Here is a 21,702-nt window from a genome sequence, read left to right on the forward strand (position 1 = left end):
ATAAATTAATAAACTATATTTTAAAAAAGAGATCTTCAAATCCAAACCCTCTCTGAAATGATGATGAAATAATGTTTGATAACCCAAACGTAATTTGAGAATTCCTTAAGTGAGAAATGTAATGACAACTACCCGATCAACCATTACAGTTTAGCCTAGCCATCCAGAACACATATATAAGCCTACAAGTGAGCAAAATTATCTACTACAAGATATGTTTATACAACAAAGTATTCAATATCTTTTTATTTTGTATTTTTATACTTTAGTATGTTCTTTTTTTTATCACAAATAACATTTCCATACAATATATTCTGATCATTGTTTTCTTTTCCGTATCCCCTCCCAAATTCTCCTACCTCCCCATCCTTCCAACTCCACACCTTCCTTCTCTTTGAAAAACAAATAGGCAAACCAAAACAGTAACAAGTCAGGATAAAAGAAACAGGCAAACAAAAGAAAAAGCACAATAAACACACACACACACACACTCACACGCATGTACACACACACACACACACACCAATCAGAAACCATAATATATAAGCAAAATACCCATAAGGCATAAATTTTCTTATACAGCTTGTTGAATATGTCTATGGAAAAAATCATGACCACCCATGTGACTGGGAGCTGCAGTTTGCTATCTTGCCCAGTCTCACAAGACTGTAGTAAAAGAAAGGATCAAAATTCAAAATGTGAAATGTTACTTTCTCTGAAAGTATGTTGTCATAACCCCCCTCCACCCAAATTGAGACAAACTATTCAAAGTTAAGGACTATCTAAATTACAAATCTGTAAGTGTTAATCCTTCCTTGCCCTGTAATTCCTGGAGAGGAGGCTTTTCCTGGAGCTTTTTTTTTGGGGGGGGGGGTCCTTATGGACTGGTTGACCTAGGCTGGAATCCCCCTATGATTTCTGGAATCCCCTTATGATTTCTGGGAGACAGTCATTAAAGAGTAGTAAGTGGATTGCTTGTTCTGAATCTTTAGCTAGTGTCCTTTCTCCTTTATACCTTGAGTCATTTATTTGAAGTACAAAATTTTACAGCAGTGAGAGGAAGCGATATGGGATCTCCATCCTGGTGGGAATACCGCTTCATTTTGCTATTTGGAATGGTTGAGTCTACTTTCCCTTAAAATGCAGAATTCAATTGTGCCTGTCACACATACCTTTAAACCTAGCACCAGAAAGATAGAAGCAGGAAGATCTCTGTAAGTTTGAAGCCAGCCTGGCCTATGTATTGATTTCCAGATCAATTATGTGACACGGTAACATCTTTTCTCTAAAAATATAAATAAATAAAGATAAGAGTGAGACAGAGATAGATAGATAGATAGATAGATAGATAGATAGATAGAGACAGAGAGAGAGAGAGAGAGACAGAGAGAGAGAGACAGACAGAGACAGAGACAGAGACAGAGACAGACACAAATAAAAGTCAATGTAAAATAAAATATTTATTTTTAGTATATCATTTACCATAAAATATTTGTTATTCTCAAGTGAGTAAGAAATTGTTTTTCTTGTTTATTGCTATTGTTGGGATTCTGTACAAAATAATGACTGCTTTTCTGATAATATGAAGAAATTTCCATTGCCCCGGATTTCTTACTGGTCCCTTGTGTTCTCTTTTAGTGGTCCAAGAAATTGAAGCAGAATCTATTTTTATTTAGTATATCCTCTGGGAAGGGTTTATTTACTTCATGACTTTTCTAAACATTATCCAAGTGCTCAATATTCACTTTATTTGCAGTATACCTTTTGTCAATTTTTATAGAAAGAAAATATTTCTTTTAAAAATATAGGGTATTTTTTTTTTTTTTAGAAATACAAGACGCCAAAAAATTTTACATCAGGAATGTTTTCTTCAATGGTTTTTCCATTGGTAGAATTGAATTTAATGACATATACTTACGTGTAAATTCTGCTTAAAAAATAAATGGTCACCAAGGAATTGAAACTTTTAATATCTTTATTCAGAATAGGATTGATAAAACTTTGAGGCTACTTTATTCATAAATAAATTAAAATAAAATGCATAATTCTGATCAAAATCCATGAATACTTATTGTGTCAGCAAAGTTTTAGGGATACTAATAATTCATGCAATATCTATACTTAAAATGCAGTGTGTGAAAGTTTTTGTATACATAAATATGAAAAGCATATTAAGAAGTTCTGAGTAGGTCATGATAACATCACATAAAATCAAGGAATGCAGTTAGGGACTAAATTATTAAAAGTGAGACATGATGGCAAGAAAAATTATCAGATTACTAAGATTTGAAAACCTAATTGAGAGCTGAAAATGTAATACTTAAATGAATTAGAGACTATATTGAAAGGAGCAAGTATCTTTGTGCTAATGCCCAGAGAAACCGAATGAACTCTTTGACCTGTGCATTTACATGGCTTTGTATTAGCACATTTGCAGTGTGCAGAATGTTAATGTACTAGGAATCAGCTCGGAGTCTTAAAGTATAAATAGAGTTCATTTTAAATATCAAACTATTTTATCATGTTAAAAAACAGCCATCCAAGATTTTCCAAGCCATTTTTTTTGCATTTATTTAACTATCTATTTGTTTATTCACCTTCCAGCCTGATCCCAGACAACTCTCTCCTCTCCTCCTAGTCTCCCTCTTGGCTCCCTCCCCTCTGAAGTCACAGCAGGCCTAAGTGCATCCTCTCCCACTGAGCCCAGGTAGGGGAAAGGCATCCTAAGGCAAACAGTAGAGTCAGAGACAGATCCCACTCCATTTGTTTGGGGACTTACATGCTGAACAAGATGCACATCTGCTACACATATATAGGTGACCTAGGTCTAGCCCATGCACGTTCTTCGGTTGCTGGTTCAGTCTCTGTGTGCCTCAATCGTCCCAGGTTAATTTTCTCTGCACTTCTTATGGTGTCCTTGGATACTCTGAATCCCTCAGTCCTTCCACAGTTCCTTCACAAAACTCTACAAGCTTGGACTATTGGCTTTTTGTGTGCGTGTGTCTCTGCACCTGTTTCCATCAGCTGCTGTATGAAGCATCTCCAAAGACAGTTAATCTAGCTAGACTCTTGTCTGTAAGCAAAGCAAAGTTGCCTCTCAACCCATGGAGTTGGTCTCAAGATGGGCCAGTCATGGTTTTTCATTCCCTCAAACTCTGCTACATCTTTATCCCAACACTTCTTGTAGGCAAGACAAATTTTGGGTCTAAAGTTTTTCATTTTTGTTTTTAATTTATTGCCTTTATACTCTGATTATAGATCCCCCCTTGTCTTCCCACTCCCTCTTCCCCTACTCCTCAAAAATGGAGAGCACTTCTCCTCTGTCATATGACCCCAGCCTATTAAGTCTCATCTGGACTGCCTACACTCTCTTCCTCTGGGACCTGGCAAGGCTGTCCTGCCAGGGGGGCAGGGAGTGATCAACAAGTGGGCAACAGACAGTTTTAGGTTATTTCAAATCCTCTATCCAGTCTTGTTAAGGTTGTGTACTATATGTCTTGTTTTTGAAAAAATCAATCTCCCCTCTCCGCTTTTACTTTCAGAAATACGGTGGTCTACAAAGTCTGTGAGTATTAACTATTCATAAACTGAAATTACACTCTTGCAGCATTCCAGACACTGACATTCCTCCCTCAAAGTTGAATATTCTAGGGTGACAATAAGATGACTCAGCTAGTATAAGCCATCAAGCTTGACTTTCAGAGTTTGAACCTTGAGACTCTTGAGAGAAAAATGACTCCTGCAGGTTGTCCTCTGAGCTCTACATCTGCAAAGTAGCATGTGGCCAGAAGCACCCGCCCCAGTGTCATGTGTTATCAGTACCATTCACTTTCCACATCAATGATGGAATGTCTAGCATATTAACATATTCATTAGTGGATTTTACTTAACATTTTAAAAGAAAGCAATATAGTTACGTATAGGATAAAATAGAAAATAAAAATATACAGAATTGATTATATGTATTAGTGATATATAATGTTATGAAGTTATTTAGATTATAAAGATAACAATTTGTAATTTATTATATAGTGTTTTTAAAAGTTTGTTTTCTCACAGCAAGAGCAGCACAAGATAGTTTCAGCTACTGCTACTCAAATGTTTAACATGTGTTCTATAATACACATATCATTTACTTCTAAGAGCTATCTGTATAAGAATAGCAGGTTACCAAGAAGAGACTTGATGACCTATGAGCATATACAGGGGGAGGAAATCCCCCTCAGGAATAGTCATAGGGGAGGGGAATAAGGGGAAAATGGGAGGGAGGGAAGAATAGGAGGATACAAGGGATGGGATAACCATTGAGATGTAACAACAATAAATTAATAAAAAATTTTAAAAAATAATTTTCAATATTTATAGCCGGAAGATTAGTAAAGTTAAGATGACCAGTGTTACAAAACTAGCAAATGGTGAAGATAGACTTTAAACCCAGATCAAGAGTCAAGATTAGGTATTAATATTACATTACATTTTACATGGGTTAGCAATTATAAATAGATCTATTCATTTATGCTTATATATATATCTCCTTGGCATATATAATTTTTCAAATAATTACGATATTAAGGATACCAGAATATGAGATATCACATCTCAGACAGCAAAGAAACTAAGGATATCTTCAGTAAATTTCAGGAGATTGCATTGTGTGTAAGTGATATGCAGATAAGACAAAAAGTACCCAACATTGAATAGTACTAGTGCTTAGTGCAATGATAACCTTTAATTGATTAAAAATAGTATTGAGCATTTAATATGTGTGCAGAAATTTACTACAAACTAATAGAGTAGGGGGCATAGGGAAGGTGCATTACTAGTGATACATGAGCCTAATTTCCTATTTCTAATAGTTCAAAGTACAGTAACTACACTAGCTTGCTGCGGAGTGTCAGTATTAGCATTTTTATGTGTATTCTATTCTGCATATTAGATGACTTCTAGAGAGAAATAGATGTCATAGACTTACCAAACTGAACAAATAATTTGGATGAAGGAACATAGCACAACTAATGAGAAAGGAAAAGAATATAAGTACACAAAATATAAATGCTATATAAAAATCATCACGGTAAGGAGAAAATTCTACAGCACTTTTCCATGAATGAAAAAATAACTATTCTTTAATAAAATAGGCAGCCTTTGTCAAATAACACTTTTTCGGATTTCACATTTCTTATGTAGGAAATAGAAAATAAATTAAAATCAGTCATGCAAGCTTCATTTTGGCACAGAATCCTTCCAGACATCGTCCGTTCTGACAGGAAGGAAGGGAAAGACACAAGAAGTAAGAATAAATGATAATTTACAGAGAGGTAATCTTGCTCAGCACTCCTAAAGCAAAGGATTATCCTACTGTTTACCTTACATTTCCAGCGGATCCCACTTTTCTGCATTAACTCACCAGGCCTTTCTGTCTTCGCTGCCCCTTAGCTAAAGACAGAGCTGTGTGACTGCTGGGGTCCATGCTTCAGCTACAGCTCTGAAATAGGAATGTGAACATGGGCATCAGTTTACTTACAACAAGGACCCATGTGAGAATGTTTTGATCCTGATTAGCAACACTAGTCAACGTAAAAAGAGGTTGTGTGGGGTGGTGTAGAGCTAGGGACTTATTCAGTAACTGACAGCACTAGCCTGCTTTCTTATGACCAGGAGTCAGATTTTAGTGATGATGCAATACCAGAATAAATCTTCACAATTTAAGGTTCATGCTAATCACCTTGGGGCTATTTATCAATACACAGTGCTAAGACATGTGGATTACTACTGAGATTAAAGACTTTGCTTACGCAGATACCGCACAGTGTGATGTTTGATCCAGAGAATGTGGAGAAAATTCTTTTTAGGATGACGTGAACATGAACGTAATAATGATGTGGGGCTGTGGTTGTGGTAAACTATGTTTAATCAAATTTTTCATTATCTCTAAAATTATGGCGGTCAGTTGGCAAAAGAACTTTGTTAGTGATCTTTTCAAAGGAAAATAGGGAGATTTTAATTTGCTTCCTTGGTATAGCTTGCGATCTTGCCAACTAGTGCTGGAGCAAGCTGAACATACCTCTTGAAAGTGCTCCTAATATTTTCCTTGTTGCCTTTTAAAGTCAAAGAAGATGCTTACTTTTGAATTTTTCAGTTTACCTTCTCCAAGATCTACACACAATTTACTCTTCAATGAACACAAATTATGATCCATGCCTTTTTCTCAATGTACTTATTAGGAGGGGGAGTGCATGTGAATGTCCTGGGTATTGTATACATTGTGAACATTGCTGCAATAGTGACAGATAAAGATATCCTGTTCCTTTATTTTATTGGCTCAGGGAGTCTTTCTTAGGTCCCCTATGACTTTAAATCATACTGGACACTTTTGGCTTCCCATGTGGTTATTGTTCACAGAATGAGAGTACCATTCCTATGTACAACTTCTTGCACAGATGATGGGGCTTTGTCTGTATATGTTCTGTGCTCCCAAGAATGTCCCCGCCCCAATATGCAGAATTTAAGCTATGCCAGTGATTCCAAGCTTTGCCTTTCATACAAGAAAATTAACACTGGTGCAAGAGAGGCAGGGAGGAAGAGGAGATGTGCAGAACAACAGCTATAACAGAGCCTTGCTTTTGTAAAGGAGACTATCCAGTATCTATCACTTACATCACTTGATTCAGTTATTATGGAACACATTACTATAAAAGAAGAGAATCTTGTGTAGATTATACTTCGGATTCAGAGAGTCTTGATTACAGAGAAATTCTGAAGCCTGCAATTAATGCTACAATGGCACTCTGCCTTGTCAACTTTATTGTGTAGGGAACATTTCCAGAATACAGCAGACTTTCTGGCTGTGTCTTTTGTTTATTAAATACTTTATACTTTGACATTTAGAAATTTCTGTTTGCTTGATTTCAGATGGCTATACATCACATGAAAGAAAATTAGAAACGATTATAACTTTTCCCAAGTCAGGAGAAATTCAATATAGCTCATTGTGCATTTTTTCCCCTGTGTAACATCAACTAATATATTTCTAATTCCCCATAGCCTTTCTGATTTTGATTTCCTAGCAGCAGCCCCAATCATAACTCAGCTTAGCCACTTGGCCTCATATACTGACACTGTGCAACAAATATGTGGATGATTTTAATTTATTGAAAATGTAATTGTATTAAAGATTTCTTTAAGATTCTTAATAAGAAAAGAAATCAGTGAGAAATTATAAAAGTAGAGATATAAAGTGTCAATAATGTAATGTTCTAGAAATGTATATTACACTGTGCTTTTGAGGACGAATTCAAAGCTAACATAATGACATATAGTGATGAAGTAGGGCACTGCTAATATGTCATTTTTTAGTCAAATACATCATGTGAAGTGGAAATTGAACTTTGAAACTTATTTAACATTCTGCTATTCAGCTTCTTCAAGGCAAAGAACAAAGGGAGAAATATGCAACTGCAAAAGAAATGTAATATGATAAGACTGTCATTGGCTAAATATTTCATCTCTCTGCCCTCAACAAAAATGACACTGGGTATAATACAGTAATTATTTGGGCAAGATATAGCCCTTATTTCAAAATTTCATTTCATATTTAACCATATACCATCCTGAGATGGAGACAGCGCTTGGCTTTGTACTGTTGTAGTAATATATCTTTGAATCCTTCTGTTTGTGTCTGGTAACAACGGTTGTAATTTCTATGGAGTGTTGAAACAAGGCAGAGATATTTTTGTTCTGTTTTCATCACCAAAGGAACTATTGTGGTTTGATGGATCCAGCTTAAAACTTTTATTTTTAAAAATAGATGATGTTTTAATTATCTGTATTAACTTGTCCTTCACCAATACTTTTTCATTCTTATGAATAGAGTTTTGTCATCTTTCCCACGTTATTTAAAGTACGGATGTAAATACCTAGTCATGTTAAATATGTATTCACTAATAACCTACCAAATGTCAGGTATATTTTCCTTTATGTGAAATTAGATGTAACTATCAGAAAAAGAATCATTACTAATGCTGAACAGAAAAGACACATTAAGCTCATGGTTAAGAGAGAAACCAAAAGCAAGCCAGTTCTTGATAAACATTTCCCTTTCAGTAGTCTGAAGAAATACTAAGAAATTTGCTCTTAATGAATAATACTTGTGATGATAGGAAAGAAAGTCTACAAAATTATCAAATGCTCATAATGACATGATACTTTGCAGGAACGAATCATTCTAACACCCCTACAAATGAGCTCTCCAGCATGCTCCTAGGCTGTCAAGCTTCTCTTTCAAGGTTGAGCTTTGGCTCAGATGGAGACTCCTACATGGCAAGACTTAACCTGCTCTGCAGGGCACAGCTGTCAATCTTTCAGAGCCTCATAGATCTGACTCTCGGCTCACTTGACTTGGATTGCAGATAGTAGACTGTCAGTGGGAGTGCACGTTCCATATTAGACTGTATAAACATTTCATTGTTAGAGTCCAATTTTACAAATGTCTCATGTATTATTTAAAGAACACAAAGAATTGATGATTGCACCCTCTTTCTTCTTGTGAAATACAATTTATTATTTATGCCAGATAAATAAAATGGTAATGCAATGAGCCTTTTTTTGAAACGAAGATTCTCTTTTATTTTATTTTGACTTTATTCTTTCCTATGACATCATATTTCTTTTTACTACATTCATTCTAATTAAGTACAATGTTATTCCCTTAAGGAAAGTCAGAATGGGCCTAACTTAGAACAGATGAATGAAGATTAAATTACCTAAATATGAAGAAAGGGATTGACATTCATTATCAAGGATTGTGACATAAGATGACACATAGACACTTTCAAATAGTTAAGCCTTTGAATTTTGCCCCTTTTGAAAGTATGGTTTGATATACTCACAAATTTCAAATGTTAAGATCTCCATATGTCTGGGTAGGGCTTTAAGGTTTACCGCCTGCATTGTCCTTGGCTGGTGCCTTAGTTTCAGCGGGACCCCTGAGCACAAATCTGCCTATCATAATGATCTACTTGTAGGCTTCTAGGACCCACTGGATCCTTCTACTTTGCCATTCTCCCATGCTTCTCTCATCTAGAGTCCCAATAGAATGTCCTCCCCTCTGTCAGATCTAGCCAATGGACAGAACACTCTCCACAGTAGAGTGGAGAGTGGGATATGACTTTCTCACATACTCTGGTGCCTCACCTTTGACCATGTCCCCTGGAGGGGGAGACCTGGGGGCACTCAGAGGAAGGACAGCAGGTTACCAAGAAGAGACTTGATACCCTATGAACATATACAGGGGGAGGTAATCCCCTTCAGGAACAGTCATAGGGGAGGGGAATAAGGGGAAAATGGGAGGGAGGGAAGAATGAGAGGATACAAGGGATGGGATAACCATTGAGATGTAACAAGAATAAATTAATAAAGGAGAAAAAAAAAGATCTCCATATGTATATGCCTAGATAGCCAAAACACTAAGAATATAACATTTATATAATTTCTGATTATGTCATGGTTCTTCTTGCTATAGGTAGCTTATTTTAGATATGTGTAATAATATAAATACATATGTAAAAATATAAAAAATGTTTAATTAATGAAAGAAAAGAAAAGAGATCTGCATATGTGTGGTTCCCCTTTTTTATATATTTAGCAAGCACATTCACCATTCTTTATCATACTTGTATGCTAAGCTTCACTCTCATAATAACATGTATGCTTTCTGAAGATGCTGAACATCTTCTTTGCTGTTGCTATGTGACTTGATTTTAGTCCATTGTCTGACAACTATTGACTATTAACAATAGGGTGGGGACTGACTTTCACACAAACTCTGGTGCCCCGTTTTTGACCACATCCCCTAGATGGGGGGGCCTGGTGGCGCTCAGAGGAAGGATAACAGGCTACCAAGAGGAGACTTGATACCCTATGAGCATATACAGGGGGAGGAGTTTCCTTTCAGTCACAGACATAGGGGAGGGGAGTAAGAGGAAAGTGGGAGGGAGGGAGGAATGGGAGGATACAAGGGATGGGATAACAATTGAGATTTGATACGAATAAATTAATAAAATATTTAATAATAATAATAATAATAATAATAATAACAACAACAACAATAAACAACTCAGAAAAAACAATAATCCAAGCCAGGTGTAGTAGTGCATACCTATAATCCTGGCACTCTGGGAGGCAGAAACAGGCAGATTTCTGTGGTCTACAAAGTAAGTCCAGGACAGCCAAAGCTATATGGAGAAAGCTTGTCTCAAAAAACCAAACCAACCAACCAAACAAAATCCACAATAATCCATAGAAGTACTTAGTATTTTCAGTCATAATTGTTTTCTCAAAGATAAGGAATGTAATTCTGTCAAAGATTACTGTTATTATATCATCTGCAGGGTATGAAAAGTTTTTACCTAAAATTTAAAGTCCCTAAAGACGTTAAAGAAATAGCATTAATTATTCTTAAGGCAGAAAGTGAAACTCAAGAATAATGTGAATATAGTAAAGTACCATTGTGTACTCACATGCTAAACAGGACCACTAGGGCACTTTGCAGATACAAATTTGTTTGTCATAAATTCTATTATCAAAGAAAATGTATTCCATTATTGTCTTTGAGATCACATGATGTGAACAATTATTTTAATAAATATTTAAATGAGATAGTCATTAATTTAGATAATCATTGCAAAATTACAAATATATTTTTTCTTTCTTGAGATAGAAACTCATTCTGTAACCCGAGATTGCTCAGCACTCGGGTGCTTATAACCTAATCTGACTTAGAATTTAAGGTAACATCATCAGCTCTCTCGCCTCTCCCTCCTGAGTACTTGAATTACGAGAGCAATCACCACTTGTGTCACTTTTTTTGTTTTCTTTTTCTGGTGAAGGACATTGGACCCAAGGGCTAGATACAAGCTGTTCAACTGCTCTGCCATTCAATGTCATGAGCCTTGCTTACATCTTGAGATATTTTTCTAGGAAAGATTGAAGAAAAGATCACAAGATTTAGGTGCACAGTGTGTATAAAGCAAACATATGAGAACTTTACATTGTGAATCATTTTGAAATTTGTTAATGACATTTTTAAAATATCTTGGTTGTAAAGTAGGAGCTGAAACAAAGCCTGAGAAAATATCATTCAATTAAGGGATCCCGTCATCTTCCTACCCCTGCCAATAGGATAAAATGTAGAAAATCCAGGGCTCAACTCAGGTCTGCTGTCCAGATTTTATCGTTTCCTGTGAGTCAGTGGTCTTATGGTTCCACTTAATGCCTACAGAGGACAAGGCACGTAGTAGAAGCCTAGTAGAGGCCATACTGTTCAAACCCCAGTAAGAAGGAGGTAAGGAAGTTAAAAGGACTCCAAGGCTGGTGCCCCTGTTTAATCTGATGGTGTCAGAGATAACAGTAACAGGTGTGCCTTCTGTATTTCACTCTTATCTTTTCTCTACCCCTACATAGAGACTAAGACTTGATTGACACATTTCTCTATGCTTATATGAATGTTTTTTAAAAACTGAGCTTAAGAATTTTCAAACATTGCTGTATTTTATACACATCTTTTGTGAAGTTTTTAAGCCAACAATAAAAGCCAAGTTGAGAATTATTTTCCATTGCTGATGGAGATTTTCGAATGTTCCAAGATCATGCTTACTAGCTATATTTGCTATATTTTGTTTCCATTTAAATACAAGGTCTCTTGACTTAGCTTTCAGGAGCATGAAAGAAACAGAACACATGTCCAGAACTATGATAAATGCTGAAGACACAAAGCTGATAGCCACCACCTCTTTCTTTTTCACAGTCACAAAATTTTGTGGAGGAAAAAGACACAGGTCACTCAACGAGAGGTTGAGTGTTGAAGCAAAGACACATTTGTTTTTAATATCTGAAGAGCGTCCAGGGTAACTTGGCTTCACAATGAGAATGTTGAAATTATAATATTTGGGGGAAAGATTCTGAATCTGTTTGGTGAAGTCAAATAAACTATTGCTTGCAGCTGGATGGAGATAGAAGCATGGAATAACAGCACAGGACTTGGAATTAACTATGGGCCAGGGAAGGAGGATTTCACAAATCCTATTTATCTCACTATCTCCGTATACAGACCTATGTGAATAAGAGTTTTTACTAAGTATATTGAGTCTCTTTGGGAATGTTTTATTAAGATGAATTCTCTAGTCTCTTGAAATTGTGGTGTAAAGATTTTAAAAAAGAGCTCTAGATTTATATTTTCCAAAGGTTGTTCTGAGGTAAGTTAGACTTTGGAGTCGGTGCTTGGGGAGAGTTTACGCTATTATAATTGAATAAATCCTATGACAGAGAGTCACTTTTCTTCAGGAAAGTTGTCTGTGCTCTTGTGGTTGGTCCTATACCTGTGCACATATGGCAGCATTAATAGGACTGCATCACTTTGGAAAGAAAGTAGTAATGAAGAAAAAGATGCAGCTCAGAATTCTGGGAAAAAGTAAAGAGGTGACAGTGCAGAGCGGATATGAAAAAATCACATTGTATATGTGTACACAGTTCTAAAATAATGAATAAAATAAGAAAAATCTAGATGTGTCTTTCTGTCAGCAGGCTAAAGTGAAGACAGAAAAAGTTCAAGGGAGATGGGGTGGTTTTGATCATGGAAATTCAACCCTGAATGTTTTCAATGGGATGTGCTCCAAACCTTCACGAACAGCTGTTTAGGAGACACAAGCGAGCACACCATGACCTTACGCCTAGCCACAGGGAACTGCTACTTAGAGCTGCTATTATCCCACATGGAGCCCTCTCAGAAAGCTGGCAACATACCATGAGCACAAATAAACATCAGAGCTATGCCATTTCATAAGCAAGCATAAGCATTTGTGATCACAGTGGTAGGTCGGCTTGTCCACACTTATCTTGGTGATTATAAGAATTATTCTTGTAACCCTTTCTTGGCTACCTCTTCTCACAGTAATAATCAGTATCATACTACTGTATTCATGCATGAAACAATCCTAACTTCCATTATTTATTTATTTCAGGACCAATGTAGTGAACATATAACTTCTAGACCTTGGACTCTTTTTCTTAAATAAGTTCCTTGCACATCTATTTACACCTGTAATCTTGTATGTTCTGTTTCCTTGCTATTCTATAAAGCAGAGAGTTTCCCTTCATAAATTCATGGTCCTCTGCCTTTGCAGGCATGACAATTCCTTATTCAGTACTGTCCTGGCTCTCTATCTTATGCTTCCTGGGACTCTTTCATATTCAAATACACCTAGTTCCTTCCTTTGTGTATATTTAGCTAGCCGAGGACTTTCTGGATAATCCTTGGGTTCTACACTCCTTGACTTCACATCAACAACCAAATGGTGATAAGCACATATCAATGGTGCTTCATATCAACTCAGTGGCTATTACTGAGGTTTCCCACTCAATTTCTCTGTTAGGCTGACTTTCCTATTCCTACAGATGGTTCTATGACATGTCTCTGTCCAGTCACAATTAGAAATGCAATCCTGTTTTGCCTGGATAACCACAACAACTTAGAGAGTATAGTTTTTAATAGTCATCCCATCAACCTGTCATCTACATGTAGCAGAATGTAATCTAGATTTCTATAGCTGATTATTTAGAAACACAACAGCTTTTCACTGTACTTAGAACTGTGCTTAGAAAATCCAAGTTGTTTCCACAGCCTTCTAAGAGGATTGTGTAAGTCCTTTATACTTCTTCAATGATTCTTTAATTTCACTGATGATTTTTCACTTTTTGAATGTACTGTACCTTTGGGTGGTTTTTCTCTGTGTTAAGTACACCTTGCCAGAATTCTGTCTTTGTGGACCATTTGAACAAATATTCTTGTTCCTTTGTCTTACAGAAAAACTAGTTTGCTTCCCATCTAGACTGTAATTGTTTACAGCACCCCCAATACAGCCCTTGATTTTTTATCTTATTTATCATTGCTTATTTTCTGTGTCATACTAAAATTAGACAGCACTTATTCCATTAATGAAATTGTAACTTGTTTATTCACAGTACAGTTAAACTTTTATTGGAAATATAGGCCAGAAAAGTACTGTTAAATATTTACCTTTTTATGGGGTTCAAGGGCTTTTTATGTCTAATTTGGATTTATGCATCAAAACATTTTTATATACAGTTTGTGAGAGTGTGTAAGCAAATCTGTGAGTGTGTGTGCATGCAGGGGTATGTGTGTAGGTCAGAGTATCTGAAATTTTGGAGTCTGTTTTCTTTTTCCATGATGTCAATCCCAGGGATAGAATTCAGTCTCAGGCTTAGAAGCACTTAACATGCTGAACCATCCTGCTTGCTTCAAGGTTTATTTTTTTTTAATGTATAATTAAAGTACAGTGTTTGAAAAAAATGTTCATTTACAATTTATTGATTACAAAATAAATGAAATATAAGCCTACTTCAATCTTGTTAAGTATTTTTGTATAACATAAAACATGTAAATGCATACATTTTATATACATACATGTAAATGCATATACACATATTTTATATATATGTGACATCCAATCTCAGTTCAACAAGTATTTAAAGCATATGTGTTGTCTGCATATACTTTCCTACTTAAGTTCTGAAAGTTTCAAAATCTCCAGAAAATTGAAAGTTTTGCTCTCAATAATACTTAATTTCTTTCATCCCCTTAATGCCACTGAGAGTAAGAAGTTCAGAAGAAATCAATTTCCTCAAATTTGGCTTGCACAGACTTCTCTCCTCTTCTAGCCTTCTGAGTACCCGTAGCTACAATTCAAATGCTCTTTTAGTATAGTAAAATATTATTTAAATAACATATGAATAATTATTTTAAAGAAGATTTTATTTCCACAATAATCTTTAATGCTCCTTTTACAGAAAAAAATAGGTTTCTCTGCCATAGAAAATCTTAAATTAATATGTGAAGTTGTCTTTCAAAGCTATGGCTGGATGGTTGAATATAGCCTTGAAACACCTGGATTTTTTAATATCTTAAAGTACTACTATTTGATATATATTAGTTTCTCAACCTGTCCTACATTTTAAAATATTGATATGAATACATAAAATAAGGTATCATTAACTGTATCTCACAGTATTCAGCTCACTAACTGTATAGATATAGTTCTTATACTATTTGCAATGAGACCCAGAACTCAGCCGCACTCAAGTGGGACACATAGACTTGAGCATCCTAACTCTGTGTTATTGCTTGGAAGGGCCTGCCAGAACACTCTGACCTGGTTATGTCAGCTCTGTCAGTTGTCCTTCGGCTTCAACCTGTGTAGCTAATAGACTGTAGTTCTAAGGCTCTAGTTCTTATTTTCACCATGGCTGATATGAAGAAATAATGAGTACTGTTTATTCTTTATTCATTTTTTCTTTCCATTAATTTCTATTATCAGAACCAATTATACTCAAATACCCTCTAGATGAAAGAAAAAGGAGTAATGTAAATGGAAGTAAACACGACTCACTCATTTTTGTCATTTCAAGAAAGCAAAACAATGTTCTCAAGGCAAAAGCATATTTGTAGTCCCATATGAGTTTATTATACATCTTATTCCCAGAATATAAGGACTATAATAAACTCATAGACAGATGGTTACCACATAGATATTAAATGCATTTGTTTTGAATGAAAGTTAATCATTTGAAAAATGTTACAACTTTTTATTCTTTCATTTTATATGTATATATTATAGCACGTTGAAACCTACATCATCATTTAAAATATGCATATGAGTACATAATTTATATATTATGTGCTACTTTGTATATTTTTTATTAAAAGGAATACACATTCATCCAGAGTAGAAAATAACATGTTTTAGTCATAATTATTATTATCTCCCTATTCTAATAGTTTGCCTCAAAACTAAGTAAGATTATATATATATATATATATATATATATATATATATATATATATATATATAAGCAGTTGGTTTATATCTATTATATTGTTTCATTAAGGGTGTATTTCTAATTGTAAGAACATATACCATTACTTTAAGTGAGCATAAATTTTCCAAGAGAATAATTGGCAGAAAGCATTGTCCTAATACAAATAAAATGAATATCAACATATCAATTGGCATTAGATTTGAAGCCTCTTTCAGACCCTTTCTCAATATATTTTTGAGACACTTTTATAGATATCTATTAATGTAGATATTGCATTTATTATTTCTTAGAATTTTCCTCAAGATTGTATAGGCTATATTCTTTCTAAAACAATCTATCAATAAATATTCTCCCATAACTTGATTGCCTTTTCATTTTTTATTTTAAACAATATTTTACATTTAATTTAAATTTATATGCATATTTACTAGGTCAGACATGCAAGTAGATCATGTTCTTAGGTTCTATAGATCTTTCATTTTCGTCCTAATTTTTAATTATTTCTGAAATAGATTGTATCCTTCTGAAATAGATTGTATAAATTTCTATTATTACCATTGTGTGATAATTTTAAAATTTCCCTATTTTGCATCTTCTGTCTATCATCTATCTATCTATCTATCTATCTATCTATCTATCTATCTGTGTCATTTATCTACAAACTACTTATTATCTATCTACTTATTATCTATTTATCTCTCTATCATCTATCTATTCATCTAACTACCCATTTGCTCAGGTTAACATTTAATTATATCTCACTGTGGTTAAATTTTTTGTTTACAAACAAGACTACTCATACTTAAAACTGCTATTAAATTTTCTCAAACTCTTACAAGACATCAAAATATTTTTATCACATTCTTAGATTTTCCTTTAATTTTTGTCACTTCCTCTTGTTATATATTACAATCATATAATTGAGGTATAAATATTTGAATTAAAATGCCTCCCTAGAATGTCAAATATTCCATGAATCCATTTTGAGCCTATTTATCTATATGCTGTATGTGGAAGATTTTTTGTTTTGTTTTGTTTTTAGGAAAGATGATACCCACAGTGTCTCCTACATTTTAACAGTATCGTTACAGTGTGATTTGACAGTCCTTCCTTTGAGATACAGGTCTCTATTCCCTGTCCATGAGTTTGGCAAATACATTTTTGTTGAGGTAGTAACACTATGGGGATTATGGCCAGTATTATAAAAGCAATAACATTCCTCTGGACCCACATGCTGAGAGAATGCCCTAACTGACCAAAAGAGACTACATAGAGAGGCTACATGTCGGTTTCTGGTAGTCAGCGAAGATTCAAGATGAGAGTGGATTCAGCAAAGTATGTGAACAAAGATTTTCCAGGATATTTATCTTCTTTTTGAAATGTTGGATGTTGGACCCTATACATTTTAGCTTTCTCTGCTGTCTTAGTTATTGAAACACATCATCTAACAAATGATAAACAATAAAGGTTCAAGTCTTCTTTGTGGAGTGATGTATTAGGCATCAGTGGATGTGTAAGATAACCTGGTCCTATTTAGTCACGCCCCAGAACTCTTTGATTATTATTTCTTTATACCACTTAAGACTTAGCATATCTATGTTACCCAAAAATTAACTAATTATCTATCTATCTATCTATCTATCTATCTATCTATCTATCTATCTATCTCTGTATCTTTGTATCTATGTATCTATTTATCTATCTATCTATCATTCATCTATCATCTATCTATCTATCTATCTATCTATCATTCATCTATCACCTATCTATCTATCTATCTATCTATCTATCTATCTATCTATCTATGTATCTATCTATGTATCTATGTATCTATCTATCTATCTATCTATCTATCTATCTCTGTATCTTTGTATCTATGTATCTATCTATCATTCATCTATCACCTATCTATCTATCTATCTATCTATCTATCTATCTATCTATCTATCATCTATCAATCATCTCCCATCTATTTCATTATTTAGACATAAAAGCGAGCTGCAGACAGCCCTTCAATCCCCACAGAACAATGCTTTTTTCTCCTATCCTTATATTCTTTTGAGCATGCTGCTTTAATTTTTGCCTTCACCTCACATCCGCACTCCAGGCATCAGGGAGAGAAAATGGCAAGTAGTGCGGGATGGGTCTTCCTTCCAATTGAGTGAACTTCTATTAAAGAGATTTCCTTGGAGCTACAGTTTATGCTTCATTGGATACACCTACTGCAAAGGAGCTTGGAAAATGTAGTTTTAAGTTTGACAAATTGCCGTTTGAAGAAAAGCAGTGTTCAGCTGAGTAAGAAAAGCTGAGAGAATGTATTTGAAGTAGTTCCTAGTTAGGTTTGTTTGCTGCAAGGAGTGGATCTTTCCTTTCACTGCAATTGCATCTTTACACTTCTGATGTTTCTCTTATAGAGTGCATGGTTGGAGTTTACATAATTGCTTAATTTTCTTTTTATTAATACATTCATATTTATTTTGATTAGATCTATGTCTACCAACTTAATTAATATTCCTTTTTATTTATCCTTATTGGGAATCTTTAAAACTTGAATAGTCATGTTTATCGGGAAATGAATACAATCACAATCATTACATCCTTTTATTGTTGAAAAGGAATGAATACATGGGCTCACAGCTTTGTAAATGTTTCTTAAATAGGATGATATTTATAAATCAGAAACTGTTCCTGAACTAGTTATCATATAAAGGGTAATTCATTTTTTCTTTTTATTGCTTGAAAACTTCATACATACATAATATGTCTTGACAAGTCCCCCTGTGAGTTTCTTCCGTTCACTTTCTTTCACTGTGTCCCCTTCACTATTCCCTCCTAATTTCATGTGTTATTCAATTTTTATAAACTCACTAAATCTATGTAATGCTGCCAGTTTGTTCATGGGTATGAGCCAACTATGGATCATGCATAACTTCCTAGAACCTGGATCATTAAAAACTGATATCTCTCTGTTTCTGTGTCCCTGTCTGTCTGTGTCTGTCTCTCTGTCTCTGTTTGTCTGTCTGTCTCTGTCTATGTCTCTGTGTCTCTGTCTCTGTTTCTGTCTGTCTCTGTGTCTCTGTCCCTGTCCCTACCCGCCATCCCCCTCTCTCTCAGTGGCTGCCAGTTGACAAGCACTTTAGACAAAAGTGGGACTCCTGATCATTTCCTTTCTCTGTGCTTGTGTTTTGTCTGGCTTGATAGTGTGCAATCTTTGTGCACGCTGTCACAACTGCTCTAAGTCTATATGTGCAATAGCCCTGTTATAGCTGGCAAAGACTTTTCGCTATTAGTCATCTAATTGCCTTTTGCTCTTTACATCTTTCCACCTCTTATTCCATGATAATCCCTGAGCCTTAGGAGGTGTGTGTGTGTGTGTGTGTGTGTGTGTGTGTGTGTGTGTGTGTGCGCGCGCGCACGCATGTGTGTGTAACAATGTCCAATATAAGGCTGAGAAAGGTGCAGTCTCTTCTATGATTTTTGGCCCTTTGTAGGTCTCTGTGTTAACAAATGTATTTTTTTTTGTACCACATTTTTTTCCTTTATTAATTTATTCTTGTTGCATCTCAATGGTTATCCCATCCCTTGTATCCTCCCATTCTTCCCTCCCTCCCATTTTCCCCTTATTCCCCTCCCCTATGACTGTTCCTGAGGGGGATTACCTCCCCCTGTATGTGCTCATAGGGTATCATGTCTCTTCTTGGTAACCTGCTGTCCTTCCTCTGAGTGCCACCAGGTTTCCCCCTACAGGGGACATGGTCAAAGGTACAAATGTATTTTTAAAAATGTTTTTCTAATGAAGTTGAAGCGATACAATAATATAAGGGGATAGGCATACGTCATTAGAAATCAGTTTAATAATATGCCCATGTAGCAGAGCAATAGTAGTGAATTCAACCTTAGATTCTATGAATTACCTAGCACAGATACAGGGATCTATTAACAGTGCCAGAAGTACCTTAAATTCCATGAAAATGGGCTGGTTAGTCCTATAACTGTTGTGCTACTAATAGACCAGGCTGATTGCTACTGTAGCTGGCAGCATTCACAGGTAGGTAAAACTATTGTTGACTTTTCTGCCCTTATGATATCTTAAAAAATTTTGTCACTTTGGTTCCTAAATAAGTAAGAAACAGCTATTATCAGTGGTAATTAAGAATACGCTTTACTGAAGATTTTCATTTTCGTGAAGTCTCATTTACTAATTGTTGATCTTAGAGTCTGAGCTGTTGGTATTCTGTTCAGGAAGTTGTCTTCAGTGCCAATAAGTTCTACACTCTTGCCTAGTTTTTCTTCTACCAGAATTAATGATTTTGGTTTTATGTTCAGGTCCTAGAACAGGAGGAGACAAGGGAGGGGGGTATGACTGAGATGTAAAGTGAATAAAAATTTAAAAATAAATTTAAAATAAAATTAATTAATTAAAAAAGAATATGCTAACTAGAGGATAGAAGCCATAGGAATGCCTAGCCTAGTAACCATAATCTTGAATCATGAAGCAAGAGGTTGGAAGAGCTTTTTCAACTAGAGGAATAAACACTAGAAAAGAAGGCTTAACGGAGAAAAGATGATGCAAGGTATAAACTGTGACATATGCAGCCTTATTGAGTCCAGTGCAGAGCAGCAGACAGGGTCACTGTAGTGTGCAATTCTGTCAGAGCAGATTGTAGTTGCTTTTCAGTTCCTGTGTTTCCTGTTAGCCCTCATGTGTGAGGATGACAAGCCTGACCTTTGCATTGATCTTATTTCTTTCTTCTTGTGTTTAGGGTCACTTTATCATTCTTCTCATCTGCATCCCATGATGACACCAGTTATTAATTTACCTCATAATTCCACTTGTTGAAAAAGTAGCAAGTATTATCTATTTTTGTATAGTCACAGTTATCTCCAGATCTATGTTTACACCAGATCACAAGCATAGTTTTTTTCTTGTTTTTTGTTTTGTTTTGTTTTGTTTTTTTTGGTCAGGAAATTGATCATTTTTCTTTATCAGATTTACACCATTAACCAGCTAAAGACAGAATTGGGGGTGGGGGACTTTTGGTGTATGTATCATTAAGGCTCATCACTAGTGTTCACAGACATGTGTTTGATGTATAATGTGTGTTTAGCTATGTCTTATAATTGGACTCTCTTTCATGTTGATTACATTGAACTTAAAAATTCTCATGTATGCAAATGCCAGACATGGTCAAAGTGATTCAGACGTAACCTGTTTTTTTTGTTTGTTTGTTTGTAATATTGTTTGTAATTAGACAGCACAATGATTTGTATTAAACTGATAGTGTTTTTTTCTTTTATGTTGTTAACACATTTTTAAAATACCTTTAAATGAAAAGATAGTATATAGTTTATGTGTACCCCACAGTCAACTAGTTACCAGATTAACTTTATTAGTATGATACATACGCCACAATTATGATTCAGTATTTTATATTACTTTTTAAAAAAAGTCTATAATTTGTCTAGACTTCCTTTTGTCCTACTATCCTTTTGCTGCTCTTAGATCCCAGCCAGAATACCATATGCCATTAAGAGTCATTCACACACCTAGTAGCCATTGGCTTTCTTTCACTCTCTATTTTTTTCCTTTTAGTTACTGGATTTATTTTGGTTGATTTGACTTGAAAATCATGTTGATAAAGTTGAGAAAGCATTTTATACAAAAAATTCAAGTAACTCATAAGTAAAAATAAAAATAAGGTAAAGTTTGTACACACATGAAGCCATCATTTTACCATATACAGATATATATTACCTTACTATACTAAGATTCCTATTGCAATTGTTTTACATAGCATATATACTTAAAAT

The sequence above is a fragment of the Acomys minous genome, assembly GCF_964271855.1.
Source record: "Acomys minous genome assembly, chromosome: 18".
NCBI classification, from domain to species: Eukaryota; Metazoa; Chordata; class Mammalia; order Rodentia; family Muridae; genus Acomys; species Acomys minous.